The 24,744-nt window shown below is 48.4% G+C and overlaps 1 protein-coding gene across 6 annotated transcripts in view; it reads left to right on the top strand.

The window, feature by feature from the left end:
- Positions 1-1,281: 1,281 nt before the first annotated feature.
- ATP2B4 (ATPase plasma membrane Ca2+ transporting 4) overlaps positions 1,282-24,744 on the top strand; it is a 115,415-nt gene continuing 91,952 nt past the window's right edge. For all 6 annotated transcript variants that reach the window (XM_030818613.1, XM_030818614.1, XM_030818608.1 and 3 more), the window contains exon 1: positions 1,282-1,707. The gene's annotated coding sequence lies outside the window, so the exon portion shown is untranslated. The remainder of the gene's footprint in view (positions 1,708-24,744) is intronic.

Below are 24,744 nucleotides of genomic sequence, written 5' to 3'. Positions count from 1 at the left end.
TGACAGCAAAGTAGGACAGGGGGTGGTGTGAGGTGTTGGGTTAGAATGATAGGATCAAAGAGGTCTTTTCCGAACCCTCTGTTTAAAAGGTTGGGAAGTAGTGGCCAGTCACCTTCTTCACAGCATAGCTGATAGCTATAATCTGTGAGATATATGTCAATATGCCTTCCATAAGCATATAAACATGAGTGTGTTTGCTGAGGTAGGTGTGGGAATCTGTCAGTCAATGAAGATATGTTGTTGTGTGAACCAGCTGATGGTGCATGTTTGTGCTTGAAAGCCATAAAGTTCTATGCAAAATCTATGGGTGGCACTGTTGCACAATGCTAGTGGGTGTGTGGGTATGGGGGTGTGATTAACTGTTTACAGGCTGTGTATAAGTGTGCATGGATGTCTGAGTGTGTGCAAATTAAAACGGAAATGTGTGCCGGAGTATGATACAAGTACAGGAAAGTACTTGGGCTTTGGAGTCCGTCTGACTTGGCCTTGAATCGTTGGCTCTGTCATTAACCAGATGTATAACCTTGGGCCAGACACTCAATCTTCAATTCCCTCAACTAGGAAATGAGGCTAATAATAAGTACCTTTCAAGATTGCCACGAGGACTAGAAATGATACCGTATAGACAAATCTTTTGGTGTCATAGCCCACGCATAGCAGGACTCTAAGCAGCTATTTTCATGCACTGTCAGTATACCTCTGATGGGTACAGGGGCAAGAGGGAACAAAATGTGACCTGTATATAAGGTGTGGGGGAGGACGGGTGTGTGTGTGTGTGTGTGTGTGTGTGTGTGTGTGTGTGTGTGTGTTTACAAAACAATTTATTCTCCTTCTCCAAGGAACCCCCTATTCAGACAGGAGCAGGAAGGTGGGAGGGGACATACAAGTGTCCACAGACACCGCGGGTTTCTGGGTCCTGAATCTAAGTGAGTAAGGGGTTGAGAGGCCCGTAGGAGCTGCAGGAAGCCAACCGCCTGCCGAAGCTTCCTTTTTTTCCCCCTCCGCCCAGCAACCGTTGAATACCGCCACCCACATCCACTCCCCACCTCCACCCTCACCCCTCCTCCACCCCTACTCAGCTTTCTATTCAACAAGTGAGAGCAAGGGCGGGGAAGAAAGCCGACAGGGGAGAGGATTCCTCCCCTTTCTTTCCCCATTCCCCCTTAAGACGAACCAGGAAGCAACCGCAGGAATCGGGCCACCTTAACAGTAGAGTAATGGTTTGGCCTCGCGCCAAGTCCCACCTCTGTTCCAGCTCCTGCTCCTCCCCTCTCTCTTCCCGCACTGCTTGGGGAGAGCTGGTGAGCAAGAGTCTGGCCCGAGTTAGCTAGAGCTGTTGCCATGACAAGCATTTTCTTAAGAAAGCTCTGCTGTTGAGATCGTCCAAAGCTGGGGGCTGGGAGGGGGGCACGAACTTCCTGGGGCACCATCCCTCCGAAGAGAGCAAGATCAGAGACACCCGCCCAGCTCTCCTGCACCCTTTTTCTTTCAGGAACCTGAGAGGTCCTTCCCATTGGAAGGGCAGGGGGAGGAGACCCAGCCCACTCCCCGGCCTTAGCCGGAAAGGCAAGAGAGCAAAGCCAGCGTCTCTAGCTTGGTTACCACACTGGGGAAACTGGTGGGTGGTCACCCCACCCTACCCCCATCCATGGAATCCCGGAGGGAGAGTCCCGCTTGGAGAAACCTGGATCTTTGCTAGAAAGAGAGGTAGGCTTGCAGAGAATGAATTGACTTGTGATTTGCAAACTTTGTTTCTTTCTTTTCTCTCAATGGCTTCTAGAACTCCCAGATTTTCCTCTTCCTAGCATATTTCATGCGACTGGGTTTGGAAGATTTTTTAAAATATGTGTGTGTGCACATATTTGTCAAATACTGTTTTACCTATTATCATTTCTGAGATACCATATAGTCGAACAAGTGATTTAGCTCTCTTTTCCTAGTTCTTGTCATTCCTAGGCTATGGGGTAGGGGAATAGAGGGATTCTCTTTTTGACACCAAAATTGAGCTCTTGGAAAAAATATTTATCTACCCTCCCTCAACGCATTCTGTTCCTGCCCTCCCCTTCCCCCTTGGCTTGGGAATGAGACGCAGGATGGAAAACTGTTGCAAAAATATTTTCCGTGTCTGTTCCCTTTCTCGAAAGCCCAAAAGAGAGATGAAAAAAAAAAAAGGAACCAAAGAAATCTTCAGCAGGAAAGAGAGGCTGCAGCAGGAACTAGGAGAGGAGCACTTTGGGGCCATGGGGTGGAGGTGGGCTGGGAGAAGTTGGCAGGAGTGGGGAAGGAGAGTGCACGAATTAAATTTCTTTAGCTTTGCAGAGAAACCTCAGCAGTTTCTCTGTGCTGCTTGCAAAACATCCTCAGACTTTCACATCTATAATTAGCTGTGGAAAAAGCTGGGAGTTCCCTCGTACCGCTGTTGTTTGAGTGTGTGTGAGCGTCCAGAACCAACTGTATGAGTGTCTCCGAGGGCACCGCCCCACACATCTCTGGTCCCAAAGGGGAGGAAGGAGAAGGGTGAATTGAAAAGTTTCCGATGTCGAGGCTGGAGACTGTGGGGCTGGTGAGTGTTTGGCAGATGGGGTGGGCCACAGGCATCTGTGGAAGGGTCCCTGAGCGTCTTGGGTCACTGCCTTGGCTTGCTGAAGAGCTAGGAATTAAGACTGGGATTGTCCTTCCTGCTCGCCCTTCTCTCTTTCTTTTACATACTTGGCTCGCTCTTGGTAGAGGGGGCTGCTGGCATCCTTCCCCGAGTCGAGTCTGGCCTCTTACACTCCTCCACCTCCCTGAGGGTACCCGCCGCTCTTCTCCAACTGGGTGTGGAGGGTGCAGGAGTGGCCAGCCGCATCTTGGGAGGGAAGTGGGCACTCTGCTGCCAGAGGCACCTCCCTCCTGGGCATTCCTGCCGGACTTAACAATAACTTGCAGACATGATGCCGGCGCCTGCTGGCCGGGCAGGGGGAACGTCAGATGAAGAAGTAGGCCGGCACTCAACTGAGGCCCCTGTGGAGAGGGGAAAGGAGTGGGGGAGGGAAGGGAAACAAAATCCCATTCTGCAGCGCCCCCCTCCTCTGTGTGAGGAGTCTGACAGGGAGTCTAGAGACCCTGGCCCTGCTCCTTAAGCCCCTCCCCAAGCTGCCCCTTCTCCACGCGCTTCCCATTGGAGGCCCTACTACGCCCCCTCCACTCTGAGCCCTCTACCTGGAGGAAGGAGACCAGGCTCATTCCAGGCTGGGCCAGGCCCAGGAAAGGAGCCTGGGGGTGACGAGGGGCTGGGCCAGGAGCGTTTAGGAAGAAGGGGAGTGGAAGAGGCCTCCTAGCCCACGAGCTGAGTTACCCTCCTTGGCTAAGGGTGGTGGCTTGGGGAGCAGACTCTGGAAGGGGCAGGAAGGATGGTGGCAGCTTGGTAAGGCATGTTCTGGAAGGTGGGCCCTAAACCCTGGAGCAGACAGATCTGTGGGAATCAGGCTGGGGGAGAGGAAACACCTGCCTTCAGCCCCAGGGCTTGGAGGAGTGGTAAAGGCTACAGCTGAGAAACTGGGGGAGAAGGAAGCAAAACACTTAGAGAGCTCATCTCGGGGCTGGGGAAGCAAACAGGAACCGGTTTGATTTTCACTTTGAGGTGTTGATTGATCTGACCGCATCCCTCGGCTAGACAGCTCTTCCCTACCTGTGTTCTGCTCGAGAAGGGAATGAGGCCTTCCCCAGTGGGCAGGAGCCCCAAAACAGAATGCCCGTGTTCCGGAGGGAGGGGATCCATTTCTTTGCTCCTCCTCGGGTGTCCCGTCCTCCCTGCCACCATCTTGCTGAGGTGCAACCCCGAAAATCACGCCACGGCCTCCCATCGTGGAGGCTCAGAGTGCCACTATTCCTGCAGCCGGCCTTCCTATTTTCAGTAATCTGATTAGGGGTCGATGTTGATGGGCTCGGGGACGGCTTCTCCGTGAGGTCGTTATTTAGCGCGCACCGGGTCGCCTGCTCCCGCGGCTTTGAGCCCGGGGTCGCGGCCAAAGGGGTAATCGGCTCCCGCAGTCTCAGCCCTTCCCCCGGGGCTCGGGGCGGGATTGACTGCGCAACCCCGCGGCCCCTCTGCTCTCTCCGGCCTCTGCGATCCCGCCCCGCCAGCCTTTCCGCCGCTGGGCTCCACCCTCCCGGGCTCTGCTGTAGTCTGAGAACTCCGTGGAGAATGCGAACTGAGCTGCGAATGGAGGCTTCCTGCCTCCCAGGTTGTGCCGAGCCTCAGACCCTTCTCCCTTCCATTTACCACCAAGTCTCTAGATTCAAGGTCAAGTCAAAGGAGCACAGCCCGTCTTACCCCTGGGACTCCCAGCGCCCAGCACAGAGCCTGGGATGTTAGAGCGCTGGGTCAAGGCATGCTGAGAGAAGTACGGGCAGTTTGGGGGCCTTGGAATCAGCCTGATGCCAGAGTTCCTAACCCGCCGTCTGGCCTCCAGTTTCCCCTCCGCACAATGGAAAGAAAGCCTGCTCTCCACGGTAGAGGTGACAGGGCGTGGCTACGGAGATTTGTCACACTGCTGTGGTCTTTGTCAGAAGAAAATCAAAATGAGAGGGCCCAGTTAGGGGCAGAAGGAGAGCAGTTAGAATTTGCCGAAGGTGTGGGGGCTGGAAGAGGTAAGGTGGCGTGTAGGGGCTGGACGTCCTGGGCCAGGATAACGGGAGGCTTTACTCTTCCCCACTCCCACTAACTGGAGGTCCCGAGAGGAACGGGGTCTGGGCTGCTCCCTGCCACCTGTCAGCAGGTCAAGCCTTCCACCGGAAACTGCCCCTTATTCAAGAATTTAGCTTCTCTCAAAAACTCCGAAACCCCTTCTCTCTCTCTCTCTCTCTTTTTTTTTTTTTTCAGTGCTCCTGGCCTTGGACCCAGCATCCAAAGACATGGATCAGCCCTATCCACTAGGACAGAGCATTGCAGACCCTCTAAGCCTTGGAGAGAGAAAAGGATCTTGTTCATTCTTAGTCCCCCGAATGACCAAGACAAACCCCGTTAGCCAAGCCCCTAAAAAACTGTTTGGCTTAGGTTAGATTAGCTCCAAGTGTTTGACCTTGAAGGGGAACAGTCCACCCAGAGTCTTAACTATCCTTCTCTGGAAGGATTCTTCAGGCAATCTGAATTCTTCCCCCAAAGGGCTCCTCTCAGACAAGGCTCCCTACCCAGCCCAGTTCCCTGCTTCTTAAATAAGCATTGATTCCTGTCATCCCAGTTGGTATTTGGTGGGTAGGGGTGAGAAGGAAAGAGGGATGAGAAAAGCAAGGCCTCTGCCTTGTCAGACTGGGATGACAACCTTTCTCCACTCATGTCCCCTTTTCTGCAGGTCATAGGATTAGAGCAGGCCCTGGAGCTGGAGTCCAAAATGCTTGTGTGGAATGTTTTGCCCTTGGCTTCCTCTGCCAGTATCTCTCTTTGTGTCCTCTTTCCTCTTTCCCTTGTGTGAGCCATTCTTGTTCCACTGACTTATTTCCTCTGTACATGTTAAAACAGAAATGACAGGGACTTTCTATTTCTGCCTGTACCTTAAGCCAGTCCTCTGTGTTCAGCCTACATGAACTTGGGTTGAGGAGGGAAACCAGGCAGGATCTAGTGAGGACCAGACCCAAGGGCTCCGGGTCAGGGAAGAGGCTTGAGAGGCAGTCTATGTGTGAAGGGATAGTGGAGAGGCCAAAGGAAGGGAAAGGATTGAGAACATAGGTGCCAAGGGGCAGAGCCCCCATTTCTACCTTTCCTCACCCCAGTTCCTCTCTGCCGAAGATCCTCAGCCTCATTACTCACCTCTGCTCTAGTTTCCCAAGTTTCAGGCACAAATCCCTGGGACAACTCAGGGAAGATGAACTGGGATGGGATTAATAAGACCCCTTCCTCTTGCCTTTCTGCCACTTCACTTGGGGTGTGGCAAAGGGAGTTTGGAGCAGTGCGTTTATTGGTGGGAAGGTCAAGGACTCTCAGCTAGGTTCAAGGAAAGTCTTAGCTTAGAACACCTCATAGCAAGGTCCACCTAGGTTGCAAAATCAATGCCAGGAGTACAAACAAGTAGTACACCCTCAATGGGGAGGAAGTTAGCAATATCTAACAAAGCTACGTACACATTTACCCAGCAATCCTACTTCTAGGAATTTATCCAGAACGTGCTCATTCACAAATATGGAAAGCTACGTACAAGGTGATTTTTGTTTGTTTGTTTGTTTTTGAGATAGAGTCTCGCTCTGTCGCCCAGGCTGGAGTGCAGCGGCGCGATCTCGGCTCACTGCAAGCTCTGCCTTCCGGGTTCAAGCAATTCTCCTGTCTCAGCCTCGTGAGTAGCTGGGATTACAAGTGCAAGCCACCACACCGGCTAATTTTTTGTATTTTAGTAGAGATGGGGTTTCACCGTGTTGAACCCAGGCTGGTCTCAAACTCCTGAGCTCAGGCAATCTACCTGCCTGAGCTGGGATTATAGGTGTGAGCCACCAAGCCCGGCCACAAGGTGGTTTTTAAAGGCATATTTACAATAGGAAATCATTGGAAACTACCCAAATGCCCATTCTTAAAAAAAATGGTTAAACAAACAATGGTATGTCCATACAATAGAATACTAGGCAGCCAAAAAGAAAATAAAAAGAATGACTAGGAGCCCTGTGAACTTATCTGACATGATCGTTAGGATATATTATTAAGTGAAAAAAGCAAGGCATAGTACAGTATATAGTATGCCACCTTTGGGATAAGAAAGCAGAAGTAAGAAATTTTTTTTTTTTTTTTTGAGACAGAGTCTCACTCTGTTGCCCAGGCTGGAGTGCGGTGGTGGGATCTCGGCTCACTGCAAGCTCCGCCTCCCGGGTTCACACCATTCTCCTGCCTCAGCTTCCCGAGTAGCTGGGACTACAGGCACCCGCCACCATGCCTGGCTAATTTTTTGTATTTTTGTAGAGACAGGGTTTCACCGTGTTAGCCAGGATGGTTTCGATCTCCCGACCTCATGATCCGCCTGCCTCGGCCTCCCAAAGTGCTGGGATTACAGGCGTGAGCCACCACACCGAGCCTAATTCAAGTACTTTTTAACCTTCATACCCTGATTCTATATTCATATTTTAAGTAAAAAAAAAAAAAACCACCTACAAAGGAACCTTGACCTTTACTTTGTAAACATGTTATTGGTTGTGGTATTTGTATCATAAATTGGAAACTGTTTTGTGTATTGTATGATAGATGAAATGAGTAACTATGGTGATATTTCTGGAAATCAGGGTCTCACTATGGAAAAAGAGATATAAGTATGGAACAGGGGAAGAGGAAAAAGAATCTTTTGGGGTTTTTTGTATATCTTGTGGATCTGTCCACTGAAAGTACTGTGGACAGGAACACACCTAGTACCTGGATTTTTATTTCTAAGTACAACTTCCAACGGGGGAGATTGTAAGGAACAGTGCTCCTTGAAAAAATGACTAATTCCAAGTCTGAGACTGGAAAAGTGTAAGTGAACTATGTTATGCCAGAAACTAGAGCATGCTCATGTCGTGACATGTTGGCACAGGAGCTGGCTTAAAGGGTCTCCTGCCAACCAGGTGTGAAACGCATTGAGCATTCCAAAGGATAATGGTAATAGATTGTAACACATTGAATATTAAAAATTCCTTGAGTCTATTTTGACAGTTGACATAGACAGGGAGGAGCAGGGAGGGAAAACTCTGAGCAGAAATGCCAACGAGGCCAGACACAAGGCCTCACTCTGTAATCCTACCACACTGGGAGGCCAGGGCAGGAGGATCGCTGGAGCCCAGGAGTTTGAGGCTCCCATGAGCTCTGATCATGACACTGCACTCTAGAATGGGTGATAAAGCAAGACTCGGTCTCAAAAAATTAAAAAGTAAGTGCCATTTGGGCACGGTGGCTCATGCCTGTAAACCCAGCACTTTGGGAAGCCCAGGCAGATGGATTACTTGAGGTCAGGAGTTTGAGACCAGCCTGGCCAACATGGTGAAACCCTGTCTCTACTAAAAATATAAAAATTAGCTGGAAATCGATTGAACTCAGGAGGCAGAGGTTGCCGTAAGCCAAGATCATGCCACTGCACTTCCAGCCTGGGAGACAAAGCGAGACTCCGTATCAAAAAAAGAATAAATAAATAAGTAAATGCCAACTCATAAAATCTAGTAGCAATGACAAAATTTTTCTTTAAATTTAATTTAATTTTGTGTGAGGCTGAGGTGGGTAGATCACCTGAGGTCGAGAGTTTTAGAATAGCCTGACCAACATGGAGAAACCCCGTCTCTACTAAAAATACAGAATTAGCCGGGCATGGTAGTCCATGCCTGTAATACCAGCTACTCGGGAAACTGAGGCAGGAGAATCCCTTGAACCCGGGAGGCAGAGGTTGCAGTGAGCCAAGATCACGCTATTGCACTCCAGCCTGGGCAAGAAGAGTGAAACTCCGTCTCAAAAAAAAAATTTTTAATTTAATTTTTAATTGACAAATACTAGTTTCGTATATGTATGGGGTGCAATGTGATGTTTTGATATATGCATACATTATGGAATGATTAAGTCAAACTATCAACATATCCATCAGCTCACACATTTATCATTGTTTTTGTAGTGTAAACATTTAAAATCTCTCTTAGCAATTCTGAAACATGCATTACATTAACTATAGTCACCATGTAGTGCAGTAAATCTCAGAAACATTCCTTCTGTCTACTGAAACTTTGCATCTTTTAGCCAACATTATCTTTATTTGCCTACGTATTTTTAGAGATAGGGTCTCACTCCGTCAGCCATGTTGGAGTGCAGTGGCCCATAGCCTTGAACTCCTAGGCTCAAGCGATCCTCTTGCCTCAGCCTCCCAAAGCACGAGGATAATGGGTGAGCCACTGTGCCAGGTTGGAACTTTAAATTGACCAGTTTGCAGCCTCTACTATAATAGCTGATTTAGTCTAGTGTTTAATGGATACTAAAACCAATGGGTGAAAGATTGGTCTTAGCGTATCTTAGTTTGGGCTGCTAAAACAACATCATAGACTGGGTGGCTTAGGCAACATAAATGCATCTCTTTGTTTGTTTGTTTGTTTGTTTTTGAGACCGGGTCTTGCTTTGTCATCCAGCTGGAGTGCAGTGGCACGATCACAACTCACAGCAGCCTTGATCTCCTGGGCTCAAGCTATCCTCCCACCTCAGCCTCCCAAGTAGCTAGGACTACAGGCGCATGCTATCTTGCCTGGCTAATTTTCATATTTTTTGTAGAGATGGGGTTTCACCATGTTGTCCAGATTGGTCTCGAACTCCTGGGCTCAAGCAATCCACCTGCTTCAGCTTCCCAAAGTGCGGGGATTACAGGCATGAACCACCGCACCTGGCCCCATTTATTTATTTAATTTTATTATTATTATTATTTTTTGAGATGGAGTTTTGCTCTTGTTGCCCAGGCTGGAGTGCAATGGTGCGAACTCAGCTCATCACAACCTCCGCCTCCTGGGTTCAAACGATTCTCCTGCCTCAGCCTCCTGAGCAGCTGGGATTACAGGCATGTACCACTACGCCCAGCTAATTTTGTATTTTTAATAGAGACGGGGTTTCTCCATGTTGGTCAGGCTGGTCTCGAATTCCCGACCTCAGGTGATCCACCCTCCTCAGCCTCCCAAAGTGCTGGGATTGCAGGTGTGAGCTACCACACTCAGCCCCCATTTATTTTTGAAACAGGGCCTTTTTCTGTCACCCAGGCTGGGGTGCAGTGGTGCAGTCATAGCTCACTGCAGCCTCAAACTCCCAGGTTAAAGCAATCCTCCCACCTCAGCCTCCCAAGTAACTGGAGCAGGTGCATGCCACCATGGCTGGCTAAATTTTTTGTTGTTGTTGTTGTTTTGTTTTTTTGTAGAGATGGATGACATAGGAAGACTCCACCTCTACAAAATAAAAAATTAGCTGGGCATGGAGGCTGTGCACCTGTCTGTAGTCCTAGCTACTCAGCAGGCTGAGGCAGGAGGATAATTCGAGGCTGCAGTGAGCCGTGATCATGACACTGTACTCCAGCCTCATTGACAGAGTGAGATGCTGTCTCAAAAAAAAAAATGGTGAAACTAAGTAAAGGGTCTGCAGTTGTTTATTGTGCTATTTTTTTCAACCTTTCAGGTTTGAAATTTTTCCAAATACTTAGCCAGAGAGAGAGAAGTCCATGCCAGAGGCACTGCTAGATTCCTGGTTTCTTCTCACCTTATCTGCAAAACTCCTGACCAATAGGAGTGTCTTTTCTAAGCTCTTGGGTGCTGAGAGTCCCCATGGAGCACACAGAGGGATCTTCTGAGAAAGGAAGGTCCCTTAAGAAGCCTGCCTTCCCACCCTCACTGCTCCCTACCCACAGCCTCTTCTGTCCAGACAGGAGCACCTGGGCCCTGATGGGTGGGCCACAAAGGGAGGCAGGATGACAGGCATTCTCCCACCATGCCATGGGGCCAGCTGAGGGAACCTGAGGACTGAGGGCTTCGAGAGTCACCCACCTAACTTTTGAGGAGGGGGTTCCCAGGCTGTAAGAGAAGAAATTCACCAAACAGCCCAGAGATTGTTGCTGACCAAACCTTTAGGGTCCCTTAGAAGTCTCTAATTAGGTGATTCTGAAAGAAACCAGCAAGCAGTGCCTGCCCGGAGCCTTCATGCCTGAGCTAAGCAAGGCCTTCTAGGTACTCCCTTGGCAAGGGCAGCACACCTGGCTCTCCTGTCATTCACCCAAATCATTGTGATACCCACCCCCGCCTCCCCATCCTGATCATCGCTCTGGAGAGAGATTGAGTTTCCAGGATGGCTTCTCTCTCTTTTTTTCTCCCTCTCTTCTCCTGGAAACCCTGGGGCTAGGCCCTACATGACTCAGGGCTCTTTTTACGTAGGCTCATGTAGGTGAGGGCTATTAATCCTTTAGTCAATTCCCCTTCTGTGTTGGTGAGGGAGCCTGAAAGAGCGGGAGGCAGGAAGTTGGAAGGGGGCAGACAGGGAGGAGTTTGTTCTAGTGGGCTGCCAGGCTTGCCAGAAGAGCACGGGACTGAGAGTCAGAAAACTGGTAATCTGGACTCTTGTCTGCTGTGTAACCTTGATTGAAGCAGGGGATATCTCTGGGCCTTCATCAACTGTACTGTTACATGAAACCAAGTTTGGACACACAGACATTCCTGATTCAAGACCCTCCTCTTCTATAGAAGACAAAGGAGTAAAACTCTCAATGCCCAAATCAAACTCTTTTATCACAGATAGGGTCTGGCACAATGTAACAACTTGCAGCCAAGTCCCATCCTTCTGCCCAGGATGACCAGGGGAAAAGAGGCCAAAAAGCTATATGCCTTTGAACTGCCACCATTGATGTTTGGGAGTAGAACAGGTTCTAAGATTTCCCACCTCCATCTGCCGGGAACTTCAATTAGGAAGTACCTTCCAAGGCTGTCATTCTGCTATGTCCTAGGCCAGAAACTAAGGAATATTAGCCAGAGGTAGAGAAATTCAAACTTTCACGAAGTTTCCTAGGGCACATAATCCCCCCAAAAGTTATTATATTGAACCATATGAAAATGCCAATGTACAACCACTTTTGACCTACAAAGGCAATTTCATGTAGCTCACCCAACAATATTATTCGACACTGGAATAATGTCAGTGGCATTGCAGTCAGTGTTGTGAGCTGGAGAGATTAGGTTTTCATCCGAGCTGTGGGTTGGATTAGAAATTCAGGCAAAGTTGCCAGCTGCTAGGCCAGCTTACCCTCCTTGCCAATCCAGGCTTTCAGCCCTAGAGGTAGACATGTTGGCAGAGCCCTTGTTTGGACTCTGGTTGAGATTCTAGCATTAGCCTTCCTGGCAACTGGCCAGGGAAGCTGCCCAAGGTAGAGAGGAATGTATCATCCATCTATAGTCTGCTCTTCTTGTGTCCCAAATGCCCTGCTTCCTATCTTGGGAGCTGAAGATAGAGGAAAATTTAAGAAAGGAGGAAATAGGAAATACTGGCCTTATTCGTCCTCTGTCTAGTGGGATACAAGAGCGGGAACACACACTTGAAATCTCATCTGGTGCAGGGACACATGACCTAGTGATGGCTGGTAGCTGCTAATAGGATGGCTGGGGGCTGAAGGGGTGTTAGTGGGAATGGGGAGACTAGAATTTGGCAGGGCTCAACTGGAAATTATTCATGGAGGAGGTGATTGCCAAACAGGATTTTAAAGAGAAAGGATAGATTTGATGGAGGAGGGGAGGGGAGATTGGGAGGAAGGGGTGTGCTGCTACCTCCCGACTGAGGACACTCAGAGCATCCTGGAGAATCGGATACTCTGGCAGGTGAGAGAGGCTGTCTGATCCCACTCGCTGGAAGGCCTCCAGCCTTTGTCTGAGCCAGTACCGGTACTGTGGGCAGGACGGCATCTGGCCTCAGCAGCGGCCTGCCGCCTGTCTGCTTTCCTGGCACTTATAGACCATTAGGATGATTTTTTGATGTTTTCTCCCTGCTGTCCATATTGCAGCCTTCTTTGTGGGGAGCACTCGTATGACATCTGTTAGGATGCAAGGACAGGCACAGCAAGCAGCAAGCATCCATTCCAGGAGCTTTCTGACCTTGTGCAGGGGAGGACAGTCACCAGGCTTTGGGCTTGTCACCAGACTCATTTTATTGAGACAGAGCATTTGAGATGGACAGAGAACTGGAACCTCGAGACTTGTTCAAAGACACTGGGTTAGTTTGAGGCAGAGCTGGGGGTACAGCCTGGTGCTCCCCACTCCAAGACTGGGACCTCGAACCCATCACTGCAACACTGTGTGACCAGATCAACACCAAACTTCCCTGGCACCCAATGTCTCTACCCACATGGCAGAGAGAACTATCCCTGTCCCTCCAAGGATGATGTGAGGTCATGTGCTAGGAGCAGTTTGGAAGACAGATTCTAGAAACCATAAAGGTGCCGGTGGCGTGATTGTTATTGTTGCTGTTATTATTAACAATTAAGGTCGTTAGCACTACAGAAAATGCAAAGAAGTATTTGGCACTGCCCGTATCACCGTGCAGCTCCTAACAGTCCTCTCCATGGCTCCTCCTCGCACACTGGGCCTTGAGCTGAGAGAGGCAGGGTAATTGAGAGGGGAAGCAGAAGTCGCGGGAAGAGGTGGGCAGAGATCTCCTCCTGCCAGGGTATTCTTGGCCCTACCCTTTCCTCAGGGTGTGGCTCCTCCAAAAGGTCAGAGGAAGTGCAGAGGGGAAGCACTATTAAATACATCCTTCCGTAGCAGCTAAGTTAGGTTAGCCGCTCAGCTCTGATTTGGGATCTAAGAGTCAAGAGGGCGGGGCCACCGTAATGTGACAGCAGAGGCTGATTTGATTGCCAGAGCCAATCTGTCATTCATTTGCTTGTTCACTTATCCATTTATTTATCCAACAAACATGAAGCGAGCACAGACCATATGCCAAGCACTATGTTAAGGGTTTGGGAAGAAGTGGTATCCGGGAGGCAAAGGAAGGGCTCAGCATCACTGACGTTAAGCTCAGGGATGATTGTCCCAAGCCTGGGGACTCACAGCAAGCCCTGCTTGTTGGTAGTGCTCCAGGGAATTTGCATCTGTTTCCCTGGAGAGCACATTTAACCCTTGACTTCAGGGAGGTAAGACCTAGACCCGACACATAACTGAGCTGGGAGGGGCTTTAGATATTGCAGGGCAGCCCCTGGTGTTAGCAGTGAGACCATGGTCTGAATGGTAAAGGGCTTGCGCTTGTCCTTTGCTGACGAAAGCCTTCTCCTGGACCAGGCACAGTGCCTAAGCTGGGTATGGGTCCCGCCTGGTTTATTCAGCTGCTTGGTTGGCCTCCCAGTGTTACCTGACTTTACCATCCCCTGCTTACATCTGGAGCCTCTGCCTCTGATGGGGTGGAGATGTTCTGTTGCTGGGATGCCCAGAGGGAATCCAAATGGTACGGAGAAATATAACAATACCTCTCCAGAGAAGCCCTCCAGTTCCTCCTCTGGTCTTTACCTCTCATTTCAGAGGCAGTGTGATATAAAGGAGTAGATTTAGCTTCAGTTGGTACATGCTGTACACATCTGCACCTAGCCTGAGTTTTGCCCTCTTTAAAGTTTGTATAATATCGCCTTTTGTTATTTACCCCATAGAGTGTTATGACAGACAAATAAGGTATTGTAGGTAAAAGCATCCCATAAACATTAAAGTGCTAGATATACATAAAGCGTATTATTCCAGTGACCCCCTCTTCCTATTACCCACTCTTCATCTCAGTTCCTTCTCTTGATGGCCCAACCCCTTGACCCCACTCCCGAGAACATCCTCCTGTTCTCTGTGTGCTCCCACTCCTGCTCTCACTGCATCCTCCCTCCTTGCCTAGATCAAGACCTAAAACACTTGTTGCATCTTTTTTCGAGACAGGGTTTCACTCCCATTGCCCAGGCTGGAGTACAGTGGCACAATCATGGCTCACTGCAACCTCGACTTCCTGGGATCAGGTGATTCTCCCACCTCAGCCTCCCTTGTAACTGGGACTACAAGTGCATGCCACCATGCCCAGCTAATTTTTTTTGTTTTTTGTATTTTTAGTAGAGATGGGGTTTCACCATGTTGCCCAGGCTGGTCTCAAACACCTGGTCTCAAGCAATCTGCCCACCTTGGCCCCCCAGAGTACTGGGATTAGAGGTGTGATCCACTGCGCCCTGCTCTTGTCACATCTTAAATAACAATGACAATGGTAGAAGTAATAATCTGAGCTAACATTTATTATTTATGTGATAAGTATTAAACTTGAATCATCTCATTTAATATTCTCAGCGAACAGTGAGGTCGATATTAGCATTGTCTTCATTTTCCACATGATAAAGATGTTCATAAACCATAAGGCTAAGGTGCACCCTTAGTTTAGCCCATTTGTAGATTTCCTCTTTCCATGGCTGAGTGACTGACTGGTTGACAAGAACATGGGAAGTTTCAACAGCATTTATTGAATGTCGACTAAATGCCAGATGCTTCCAAATTATGTCACAACAACCACCTTCTGAGACAGGTACAGGCTTTGTCTTGAAGATCATCTGGTTGTGAGAACAGAAGCCTACTCAGAGAAGCAAAAGTAAAAGGGAGCTTTATTAGACCATTACGGGGAAATAGCACAGAACCTAGGTGTGGGAAGTGTAGCCCCTCTGTGAGCCACACCTACATCCTGGGGCTGTAGCACTCTCTTCTTCACAGGTGGGCTCCTGCTCTTTCATCCACAAGCACAGGACCCATTGTGGGTGAACCAGGCAGTAGTTCCATCTCTCAGCCCATGTGGCCTTCCCGCTTAGCTCTCCAAAGTAAATTAACTCAGTCTCTCAGTCCAAACGCCAACAGATGCTGATTCCAGCTTCGATCTGATGTCCACTGCACTCCAGTCATCTGTGGCTTGTGGCAGGGGAGGGAGGCTAATCAGGCCTATCTTTTCCATCAGGTCTAGGGGTGGGAGCAGACATTTCTAGAGGGAAAATTCATTGGCTTTAGGTTGTTTCAAACCCAACTACATTCTTCACCACACCAGACTCTCTCTAGGATATCTTAAAGATAATGCTCTGGTTGAAGCCCCTAAATAAGAGGGCATTGCAAGTTGTCCCAGAATCTGTGGATTCAGCTGGGACTGGAAAAATAGTACTAACCATTTTTGAACCCTGCTTTGTGCCAGGCGATTAATATAGATTATCTGTAATCCTTACTACACTCCTACAACATGCTATGGTTCCCATTTTACAGATAAGAAAGCTAACACTCAGTGAGTTAAATAGCTTGCCCAGAGATCATCTGGCTCATTAGGGTTGGGGCTGATATGTGACCCAGGCCTGACACCAAAGCTCATGGCCTTTCTAATACACAAAAAAAGGTTATTTACTCTCCTGGAAGATAAGCTCCATGACAGCAAGGGCCTTCGTCTTGCTCATTGATATATCCCAAGCACCCAGAACAGTATTTGGCACATAGTAAGTACTCAATAAAAAATTACTGAGTGGATTTTGCTTTGGTAACTTTTGTACTCCTAGGCTTACCAATGTCAGAGGGAAAAATGACTCAGACAGTGGGCCACTGAAACCAGTGGGGTAACCCTCTGGGTGTGCTTCTGGTCCCTAACCCCCACAGCCTACTGTGTTTTGTTTGTTTTTGTTTTGTTTTTTGTTTTTAGAGACAGGATCTCACTTTGTCACCCAGGCTGGAGTGTAGTGGTGTCATCATGGCTCACTGTAGCCTCCAACTCCTGGGCTCAAGGGATCCTCCCAGCTCAACCTCCTGAGTAGCTGGGACTACAGGTGTGCACCACCACACCCAGCAAATTAAAAAAAAATTTTTTTTAGAAATGGGTCTTGCTATGTTGCTCAGGCTGGTCTCAAACTTCTGGGCTCAAGCAATCCACCTGCCTCTGCCTCCCAAAGTGCTGGGATTACAGGCGTGAATCACCGCACCTGGCCTCACAGTCTACTTTGATGGGGGACATTAGGAGCAATATAGAAAAGTCTGAAAGAAAGTATGACCCTGGATTTATCTGTGTTTTCTGTTTGTATATCTGACCTAAGCCATTTAGCCCTGTAAGAGGAGCAGATGAAAAGAGATTTCCTTAACACTGGAAAATCCATTTACTGGGACTAGGAAACAGGATGCTGAGGTCTTATATTGATAGAGCAAAGAATGCTAATTTCCACTGGGTTTTCAGCCCCGGGGGTCAGAGCTTACCAAATCCTGAATCCATTCCTGTGCCTTTCTGTATAATAATGCCCTGTGTCCTAAATCACCCAGTTGGCCTTCCAATCCCAGTAGGTGGTGTTACATAAAAGCGCAGATTTGAGGGAGTCTGATGGAACTGGGTTCAAGTCTGGCTGGCCAGCTGTGTGACCATGGACAAATTATTTAGGCTCTCAGACTCAATTTCCTCTGGAAAATATGAACACACACAAATGAAGAGTGATATACGTCCTGAGTGCCTGGCTCACTACTATGAGCCAGGGTAGTCACTGAATTTTAATTTTTCCTCTTTTGTCCCTCCATTTCTCCCTTCCTTTTCCATGGAGCCTGGCACCAGCCTACCCGCCTGCTCCCTGCTAACCTTTGGGCTCAGTACGTTTATAAAAGGGTCATAGCCCATTGTCTCCCAGTAACGAAAGGCCCAGAGGCCCCAGCCTCCTGCAACTCTCCATCAAAGGGCATGCAGGGGCTCCATCATTTCCATGAGACAGGTTACCCTCTTGGTGCCAGCTCTAGGACTTTGCTTGATATTTGAGCAAGAAAGAGTCCTGGTGAAATAAGGCAGAGTGGAGGGTAGAGAGCTGCAACCACCTCACCTTGTTTACTCGTGCCCTGCATTCTTCCCCTGGGAGTAGAGGCTGTAGAAGTCAATGCTGGGAAATCTCTTGTTGATGGAGGGAGTCAGACTGGGTGACAACACTACTTGTTTTTGTAGAAGCTATAGCCCAAGGGTGCTATCACTATTTGGTCACCCAGATCAACTGTCAGCTGCACTGGAATTGAGCTGCCCCTGGATAAACAAGCAAGAGAGTCTCAGGCTGGAATCTCCCCTGCTTTTCCCAGCACACACCCACACAGAGACTTTAGCTGGCAAGAAGTGGCAGCTTAGCCAAGATAATGCGTGAACCAGAACTTGCCTTTCCTGGCTGGAAGGGGCTTGGCATTAAGTGCAGTTCTTGCTCCTGCTTCCTATAGATCACTTAAGTGCTCCAGGCTCTCTTGAAACAGGGGGAATTCTCTGGTCCCCTCCCAGTTTCTCGGGATGGCATCCAATGATGGGAGATGGTTTCAGAGGCAGTGACTTAAAGACAAGAGTGTGAATATTAGCTGAGAGTTCATGTGAACAGGCTTATGGCAGCATGGTTTCTGAGATGCAGTGACTTGTTGGTTTTGGCTGCAGTGTTTTCACTGAGCCCACTCATTGGCCTGCAAGCTACTTGAAAGGAGAGTGATGCTTTAGTCATTCTCATGTAGTCAGTGTTTAGCACAGTCGTTGGCTCATAGAATGAGGATCAGTAAAGAACGGATAGATGGGCTGGATGTGGTGGCCCATGCTTGTAATCTCAGCACTTTGGGAGGCCGGGGAGGGTGGATCACCTAACGTCAGGGGTTCGAGACCAGCTTGGCCAACATGATGAAAACCCATCTCTACTAAAAGTATAAAAAGTACTAAAAGTACAAAAATCAGCCAGATGTTGTGGCAAGTGCCTATAGCCTCAGCTACTCAGGAGGCTGAGACAGGAGAATTGCTTGAACCCTGGAGGCAGAGGTTGCAGTAAGCCGAGATCGTGCCATGGCACTCCAGCCTGGGCAGCAGAGCAAGACTCCGTCTCGAAAAAAAAAAAAAAAAAAAGAATGGTTGGATGGATGGATGGATATAAACAAATAGAAAATTTTCTCTAAACAAATAGACCACGGTGAACTTTACCTTATTCCTTCCCAGGGCCACCCTCCCTGCTCAAAACCTCATCATCTCATGCCTGAATAATTGCAAGGGTTCCTAATGACAGGCATGGTGGTCTAGAGAAGTGAGTTCCAGACTGGAAGTTGGGAGACCTGGAACTTGAGCCACTTAAGTTGTTCTATCACTTTTGGGAAATCACTGAACCTTTCTGGGCTTCAGTTTGTTCAGATGTAAAATAAATAGTTAGGGCTAAATGTACTTCTAGGATGTTTCAACTCTAACATTCTCTGCTTCCTCCTACCCAAACAATGCTGCAGATTAATTATAGTTGGGTACCAACATTTAAAAGTAAGATCTCACTGCTGTCTTGCTCAGCTGGGCTTCAGTGACAGAGACTGGGGACATCTTCCTAGGAAGCTGGTGACTGGAGTTGAAAAGAAACAATGGCCAGTTCCCCAGGAGACTTGGCTTAGGAATTGGTCTCCTAGAATTATTGAGCCCTTATCTAAGGAAGCTCCACCTTTCGCTCTCCCTCTTCAAACTCATGCTGGGAGCTTGTGAGGCTCCCTGCAGCCCCGCTGTGTATGACTCCATGTGGCCACTATGCCAATGTGGAGAGGAGGTCTAGACTGCATTTGGAATCCTGGTAATGATGGTGGTTCTCTTTTTACTTCTTTCTAGTGTCCAACGTCCTCTAGTGTCACTGGCACAAAACAGGTCAGGCTATTGGAAGGCCACACTGCTTAAGAACAATGTCAGCAGATCCAAGCTCTCAGCTATATTCAGATTAGTGAAGTGTACATTCTCCTAACTTGCTCAGCTTATTTCCTGCACCTAGTGCTATAAACAGTTGTGTTTCAGAGCTCCCCAGGCTGGCCGAATCCATAGTTCCAATCCCCAAAGTCCCTTGTCTAAACTTCTGCCCAAGTTTAACCCAGGGCTGTTTCTGACTCAGCCCCTGTCATCCTGCCTGGGCCCTAGGCAACACAGCCTCTCTAATGCCCTAGCCAGACAGAGCATTCCTGTTTACCCAACTCACAGACTCTCCCTGCTTTCTGGGTTATATGTTTTTCTTCTGCTTGTTGCTTATAGCTCGGTCCATTATTCTGTGAGGGTTTTGTGAGGGTTTTTTTGTCTTGTTTTTCATTTAAAAAGCATCTATATTTTCTTTCATCGACTTTGCATTCATCACAGTCATCACTCCTCATTCAACACCCTTCCCACCTTATATTCTCTTTTCTTTCTTTCTTTTTTTTTTTTTTTTCTGGAGATGGAATCTTACTCTGTCACCCAGGCTGGAGTGCAGTGGCACAATCTCGGCTCACTGCAACTCCGCCTCCTGGGTTCAAGCGATTCTCCTGCCTCAGCCTCCCAAGTAGCTGGAATTACAAGTGCCTGCCACTGTGCCCGGCTAATTTTTGTATTTTTAGTAGACAGAGTTCCACCATCTTTGTCAGGATGGTCTTGAACACCTGACCTCTTGATCCATCCACCTCAGCCTCCCAAATTGCTGGGATTACAGGCGTGAGCCACCGTGCCCGGCCGTATATTCCCTTTTCATAGGAACGCTGACATAGTTAAACCCTACCTTATTGTATGATCATTCTTGTTTCAGTCACTTTTAGAGACACCACATTTCCAGGAGGGCTTTTGTTGTTTTCTCTGTGTACTTTAATCCAACTGGCAAATTTTTAGCCAAGTGGTTATTTTTTAAGAATATGTACTTTTTTTCCAGAATATAAAAGTAATGTAAAAAGGATCTCACATATACTGAGCACTTACTATATTTCAGGCACCAAGACACATGCTAAAACTACATGACCTCATTCCCTCCTCATGACAATCCTAATAAGGAAGGAGTCATTCCTATCTTCCCTTTCAAAAAAAGAAACTAAGGCTCAAAGAGATAAAATACTTTTATCCAAGTTCCCACAGCTACCAAGTGGTGGATGTGGAATTCAAACCATGGCTCTCAAACTTCAGAGTCCAAGGGTGTGGTGGCACGTGCCTGTAGTCCAGCACTTTGAGAGGTTGAGGCAGAAGAATTGCTTGAGTCCAGGAATTTGAATCCATCTTGGGTGATATAATGAGATCCCATCTCTAAAAAATAAAAAATATAAAAATAAAAAAAGAGTCGACCAGGCGCAGTGGCTCACGCCTGTAATCCCAGCACCTTGGGAGGCCAAGGCGGGTGGATCACCTGAGGTCAGGTGTTCAAGACCAGCCTGGTTAACATGATGAAACTGCATCTCTACTAAAAATACAAAAATTAGCCAGGCGTGGTGGCACATACCTGTAATCCCAGCTACTTGGGAGGCTGAGGCAGGAGAATCACTTGAACCTGGGAGGTGGAGGTTGCAGTGAGCCGAGATTGTGCCACTGCCCTTCAGCCTGGCGACAGAGCAAGACTCCGTCTCAAAAAATAAAAATAAAAATAAAAAAAGATTCTGACCTATGTACTGCCTCTACACAAGATCATCCTAGAAAGTGTGGAATATTCAGAAAAGCATGAAGAGAAAACTAAAACTTTCACAAGTCCAGACATAACTGCTAACATTTTGGTGTAGTCTCTTTTAGTCTTTTATATATGTGGGTGAGTATATACATTTTTTAAACAAAATTGGAAACACGTTGCATAATAAGATTTTGATTTAATCTTTTTTTCCTACCCAATACTAGATCATGAGCATTTTCCCACATCATAAAGAATTGGTCACAAGTCAGCCCCAAACATAGTCCAGTGGAATCCAATGATAGCAGGCAACCAGAGGCAAAGTGTCTGTGGTTTTAGAAGGGAAATAAAGAAGCTGATGGGCTGGGCACAGTGGCTCATACCTGTAATCCTAGCACTTTGGGAGGCTGAGGCTTGAGGCCAGGGTTTTAAGACCAGCCTGGGCAACTTAGTGAGACTCCATCACTTAAAAAAATAAAAAGTAAAAAAATTAGCCAGGTGTGGTGATGCACACCTGTAGTCCCAGCTACTCAGGAGACTGAGGCGGGAGGATCCCTTGAGTCCAGGGCTTTGAGTCTGTAGTGAGCTCTGATTGCACCACTGTGCTCCAGCCTGGGCAACAGAGCAAGAGCTTCTCTCTAAAAAAACAGAAAACAACAACAAAACAAACGGCTGGACACAGTGGCTCGTGTCTATAATCCCAACACTTTGGGAGGCAAAGTGGGAGAATTGCTTGATCCCAAGAATTCGAGACCAGCCTGGGCACCATAGTCAGACCCCATCTCTACAAAAAGTATGAAAATTAGCTGAGCGTGGTAGTGCGTGTCTGTGGTCTCAGTTACTCAGGAGGCTGAAGTGGGAGGCTTGCTTGAGTCCAGGAGGTTGAGGCTGCAGAGAACCAAGATCGTGCCACTGCACTCCAGCCTGGGCAACAGAGGGAGACTCTGTCTCAAAAAATTTAAATATGTGAATAAATGATTAGGGAAAAAAAAAAAGTGCTGATGGCCAAAGCCTTTGCTTTGGAAGCTGACCACCTGGAGCCAGCCTAGGTGGTGCACAGGGTCTGATCCTGGGATGAGAAACCAGAGAGGGGAGAAGGCTTGGAACTCTTGGGTAACCTTTGGGAGGTACCTTCCTCTGTGTGTCTGGATTTCACATGAAAGTGTGGGAAGATGGGCAGGCCGACTTGTGTTTGAAGTGGGAGTCAAAATGTAAAGTGGCTTTTACACAGGCTCAGCTAAAGGCCAGGCTTCTGGAATAAGATGTGGAACACCCTAAATAAAGCCCCCTATAAATCTGTGAGTGGGATTACTCATTCATGGCGGAGAGGCTGGCTCCTCTTGGTGGTGTGGGTTCTCATGCTGGCCTGTGATTGGAGAGAACCATAAAGATTTCCTGCCTTCATTCTCTTAAATGTATATGTGTGAAAGAGAAGCTAAGTATATTTTATCTGCAGCTATATTTTTAAAGAAAAGCATTTTTTTTTTTTTTTTTAATCCAAGAATAGCGCAAGAAGGGGCAGAGAGAAAGGAAGATCTGGAGGCTGTCACCAGCCAAAAGATAATTAGCAACCATGGGGCTGGGGACAAAGACAATGTCTAGTGTCTATGACGGGACACTAAATGGGAAAGTCCCTGTGCTTGTGGTGGGCCACTTGACACCGCTTGGCAGTTAGGCAGCTTTGGAATGACAGCCCGAGTTGCCAGCCTCTTGGAGGTTGTACCAACTGACTGCTACAAATTCAAGAGTGATAAAGAGTCCTGGTGGCCTCCATGATAGATACAGGCTGGTCCAAGGCACCTGTTCCGTGCAGGATCCAGGGCCAGGACATGGAGTCTTGGGTTCACCCATGAGCTGGTACCACCTTTTGCCATGACTCTGGGGAAGGCTTGGGGTACTCTGTGCTCGTAGTTTGTCCCCTGGCCCATACCAAGGTTTCACCCCTCCACCTTCCTCCTTTCTGGGCATCTTGAGGACAGAAATGAGAAAAATGGAGGGAGATGCTTTGGGTTTCCATTATGAATATGGAGAGTTTTTCGTCATTACATTGGTTATCTCAGAACCTCAGGGGTAACCAATGTAATGCAACACATGGGAAGGAAATGGGATATTATTGTTGAACATGCCACTTAACTGCTGTAGCCTTTTCACTCTCCTTAAAATATCAGATAATATCCTCTTGAATACCTTACAGGGTAAGGTAAGTGACAGGAATCACTTGAGATAATGGACACGAAAGTGCTTTGTATACCACGGAGTGCCTACAAATATACAGATTCGTATTTATGGAGATTTTTGCATGGGAAAGTCCCTCCTTACTCCCCTGAGGTTGGGGAGACCATTCATTTCTCCAGCTCCTATAAAATTTGAGTCGTCTTTCTTGAGTAGGGTGGCTGCTCTCCACGCTGTAGAATGGGAGAGTGAGTTCCAGCAAGTGCAAATGATGTGTTCAAAGTGGGTGAAAAATCTTGGAATCTTGGGGCATTAAAAAGAATTCCTTAATTTATTTCCACTCTTGACCAAGCTAGTAGCTAACAGTGTGACCTTGAGCAAGTCACTTAACCTCTGAGCCTCACTTTTCTCATTCGTCATTTGTTTGTATCCACAAACGATAGTTATGATAATCTAAGGAGAGAGTATGGAATCTAAATGGAAGTGCTTTGAAAAGTTGAAAGTGCTGCATTTTAGGATGGGCGTGGTGGTATCCCAGTTCTTTGGGAGGCTGAGGATAGCCTGAGCCCAGGAGCTCGAGACCAGCCTGAGTAACATGGGGAAACCCCATCTCTACCAAAACCAAATCAAAACAAAACAAAACAAATTAGCCAGGCATGGTGATGCATACCTGTAGTCCCAGCTACTCGGGAGGCTGAGGTGGGAGGATCACTGAGCCCAGGAAGGTGGAGATTGCAGTGAGCCTTGATCATGCCACTGCACTCCAGCCTGGGCAACAGAGACCTTGTCTAAAAAACAAACAAAAAACAAAAAACCAAGTGCTGTACTTTACAGACCAGAAAAATTGAAGTCAGGGAAACTCCACAGTCCCCACTCGTACCCGGCCAGGCATGTCACACTCTCCACTCTGGGGCCCAGGGTCCCCATATGCTGTTACCTCCCCTTCTTCCAGAGCTGCTGAGGACTAATGAGAACACTCACTTGTAGACGCTGTAATAGCCTGTTTTGAAGCATCTCAGATGTACCGCAGCCTTCCCTTCCATGGTGATGTAAACAGAGTGGCTTTCACGCACACATCCCAGAACCAGCCCAGTTTTTGCCCTTGTCCTCTGACATAATGCATGCATTGATCAATAGACATTTATCAAGCATGCCTGCCCCCTAAAGCTTGGAGCGAGGCCCTTGTTCCCCTGGGATTTTGCAGCTCAAGGACGGGAGCTCCCAGGGAAGCTGTGCTGAGAAGTCGGCTGAGCCACTGAAGCCACAGGGTTTGGTTTCAGGGAGGCCAGGTGAGGGGCGGGGTGAGAACTGGGAGGGTTCCCCAGGTGTGTTCCCCGGGGTGTGGTGTGGTGTGGTGTGATGTGGTGGGGGACAGGACGAGGGTCCCGAGGGAGGGAGAGAGGTGCTTGGCTGGCTGGGTCGAGTGAGTCATCGGCCCTCTCTGAGCAATCGCTGCTGCCCGGGTGGAGTCGGCCCGCCTTATTTGGGGCTTCTGTGCTGAGCCAGGCCTCCAGGGCTAAGGCGTTTGTTTCCCCAGCTGCTTCCCGGGCCGCGCTGGTAGCCAGCTGAGCCCGGCGCCTGCGGCTGAGTCGCACCACCGCTCAGAGGCGGGGCGGGGAGCTGCAGGTCCGAACTCGGCCGGCCCGGGGCGAGGGCGGGCGGGGAGTGGGGCAGGCTAGGGCGAGCGAGGCTGCCACACCCCCGGGACTCTGCGAGGCTCCGCGTGCCG

This window comes from Nomascus leucogenys, chromosome 9 (assembly GCF_006542625.1).
Source record: "Nomascus leucogenys isolate Asia chromosome 9, Asia_NLE_v1, whole genome shotgun sequence".
NCBI classification, from domain to species: Eukaryota; Metazoa; Chordata; class Mammalia; order Primates; family Hylobatidae; genus Nomascus; species Nomascus leucogenys.
The sequence above is the reverse complement of the archived record's forward strand: the minus strand, read 5'-3'. Positions and strand labels throughout refer to the sequence as shown.